The sequence below is a fragment of the Maylandia zebra genome, linkage group LG3 (genome assembly GCF_041146795.1).
Source record: "Maylandia zebra isolate NMK-2024a linkage group LG3, Mzebra_GT3a, whole genome shotgun sequence".
Taxonomy (NCBI): domain Eukaryota; kingdom Metazoa; phylum Chordata; class Actinopteri; order Cichliformes; family Cichlidae; genus Maylandia; species Maylandia zebra.
Window position 1 is genome coordinate 43,977,745 of NC_135169.1, and position 3,529 is coordinate 43,981,273.

Consider the following 3,529-nt stretch of genomic DNA (forward strand, 5'->3'; position numbering starts at 1 on the left):
GTGGGTTAACAGGATTAAGGGGACGTGCATCGTGTTGGGTGGAGCGCTGAATATACTGGAAGTGCCTCCATCATGGTATGCAGTGGGACAATGCTCAGAGAAATCATCATGTAGCATATTTAGGTCAGATTCAAAAGAATGTATACATTAAACATACACAATACTCCCTGGGGACAATAAAGTCTTAAGACCGAGTGATAGCAGGCTAGGTAGGTAGCTAGGTAGGTAGCTAGGTAGGTAGCTAGCTAGCTAGATAGATAGATAGATAGATAGATAGATAGATAGATAGACTGAGGCGGTTCTGTCAGGGGCTATTCATCTTTAGATCAGCATAATGCTGTGTACATAAGGGAGTTGATGTTGGGGTAATCTACTTAATCCGACTGGGGGTTGAGTCATCTTCACAGGCTCAATAATTGATAGCACCATCTGCTGTTGAATCAATCTACCACAATATCATATGTATGGAATTAGGTTAGTGCAGTGCAGGGTAATTATACTTTATCTTTCCCATCAGGGAAATGATACTGTATAATTATATTTCAAAATGTTCTTTCATCACACTCTCAGTAAAATGAATGCGCAAAAACAGTTCTTTGGGTTGATTGATGTACCTGTTCCCGAGCAGATCACATGAACTCATAAAGTAGTATAACATGTTACAAATTTTTAATTTAATTTAATTTAATCATTGTTATTTTTTCCCCACAGAACTAAATTTAATGGAGAACGTTATATTTTACAAATAATTAATCTCTTTTTACATAACATTAAGCTAACCATTTATTCATTTTTTTAGCTACTAGTCAGGTATTGCTTGATTGGAAAATAAAAGCTCCAGTTCAGAGCAGAAAGCAATCCCATCCTGCGAATGTTTCAGGTGCTAACGCTTCAAATGCTAAGAAATGGAGGGTTTGAGTTAACTGAAATGATGTGTTTGGATGTTCTATGTTTGTGCAATTTTCTTTTCTGGTCAATTGATCAGGTTTTGTCTATATTTATCTTTATATTAGACTGGCTAAGCTGTGACACCATGAGTGCAGTGGGTAGCTGTTTTAGCACTGTGAACAATTTTCCTGCCAGAGCTCTGTTCTGGAATGACCAGTGATCAGTTTCACAGTGAAGTAATCACTGATCTAAATACTGGTGTTTGATGAATATACATATATCAAAGTTATATTTTTAACTCCATTGCACGAATAAAAACCACAGATTGCTATAATGCTCTGTCAGTGGTGGAGACAGTGCTAATCAGCATTTAGAATTCTATGCTGTGTTTAATGCACATATCAGTGTACACAGAGGGTTTAATGCTACCTTGCTTAAGTAATGACATATAATGCCTAAACTGTGTCATTAATCAGACAGTAATAACAGCCTCAGTAACGGGACATTGGAACAAGATCATCTCTAAGATGATCTCATATACTGAGCCAGCTGAATTTATTATAGAAAAAAAGTCTGCTTCAAATACAGGCCTGTTACACTTACTTTGGGGAAATAAAGACTCAGGTCACTATTTGAGGAAACATGTCCGGGGGTCACAGTTGACTCAGTGGCTAATGCAGTAGGCATACTGGGCCATCGCTGCCTGATTAGCAACCATTGCGTTCACTGATTAGACATCTTGGCATTAAATCTAAGACATCAGATGAACAGCTGCATGTTTCATTTACAGAGAGCTTATGGTTATTTCAAGGACGAGGTAAATGATTTTATTTCAGCTCAATGGTTATGCTACCTACATACTGGACACTCACTGAATAGCTGACATTATCCCTTTAATCCTAAGATTTAGGATGGTGTGTGTGTGTGTGTATGCGTACTCATTCATGTGTTTGCTGTTGCTAGATTGCGCTTCTGTATTGTCTATAAATAATGAAGAAGTTAGCATTGTTTGAACATCTTCGACCCACAACACAGCGAAGGTTAGCGCACAGTTCTCCCAGCACACACACACACACACACACACACACACACACACACAAAACCCCCAAACCTGCTAACATGTGCTAATGCTTCACTGATTAAGACGCTTTTATTAATGCTGAAAACAAGCACATCCACCATGTTTGTGATGGTGCAAGGCAGCTTTGATTTCTCTGCCAAGCATTGTGTTGCAACACCTCAGCTGCAGCCACAGGAGAACCATCTCGACATGTGTTTATGTTTCTCGGAAGCATCATGCATGTTGTGTTTATGACACCCTGGAAAGAAATAAAGGAACGGGGTGAAAGATTGACGCTATAATACGTGAACGCTGAGAGCATTTCACGCAGAAATTTAAGGACACCAGACAGCTGAGAGTTACACCTAATTACATTATATCCAATGTGACATGCATGTGGCATACCTGATTAATAACAGTTGAAAGCAAGATGAGGTGCGTAATCACTGCATTCTGAGATAAGTCTTCTCTGTATGGAAGCAAATCTCTTCTCGCTCTTCCTGTTGACAAAAATGCATGCAAAACCAATTCCATTGGAAATCTGCTTTGGAAAATGTGTTTTCTGACTCGCAACTGCATATTTTTGATGAGCTCTTATCACTTAATCACTGCAACCAGTTAAGTCGTGTTTGATTTCCTTGTATTATCTCAACCTGACTCTTTGCTCAAAGATTGTGAGGCGCTGACATTGCTCAAAGTTCGTCAGGTTCGTGCAACCCCTCTGGCTGCTGTGTGCATGACAGAGAAGTTAAGTTTGAGGAGGAAAGTTGGATAAAGGATGGTGAAATCTTTCACCTTGGATTAAGTACAAGGTTTTTCAAGTAGCCACAACAGTTGATGTCGTATCATAGCAAGATTCTGTAAGGCTACGGGTGGACGCACTGGCAATAAAACCTCAGTGAAGATCTGACTACTGTGTTACATCCTCTCAACAGGAAGCATCCGATTGTTTTATGTCTGACCTTTATTTGGAGAGTGATAGTGGTTGATAGCTTGTCACTTTTCTGAGAAATTGTTGCTTAATGCACACAATTGTGAGATTCTTCAAGCAAGTGCACTCAGTACTTTACTTTCCTGTGCTTGTAACATAGCTGCAATCTCATCTTCAGATGATTTAGACTCAGAGTGAACAAATCTGCTCTCACATGTGCGCAGCAGCCCTGAACTGTTCTCGCTATTATCCGGTTGAGCACGAAAGAACCAAATGGAGTGTTTCCAGAAGTAGGACCAAAAGCGTGAGAGAGGATAACTTCAGACAATACCCAGGCTTAATTATTCCAACCTTGTCCACAGGTCAGGTGCTAAACTCGCTTCAAGGAAGCACTTCAAGCAAGAGGTAATTTTTGACTACCTTCCAACATTTGGATGGCAGGATCTTTTGCAGAGGACAATTCTGTGCAAAGAAACAAAGTCGGCTTCAGACATTGCTTCTAATACTCAAATGATTTCCAGTTGCAAAAGAGCAGCTGGAAACCTTCCCCTTATTATTTGTAGGTTAAGATTTCACACTTGGCTTCTACGTAACCTGGACAAAAATCCACCCGGTCATGGAGCAGTGTGGTGGAATGAAGCTAATCGAAT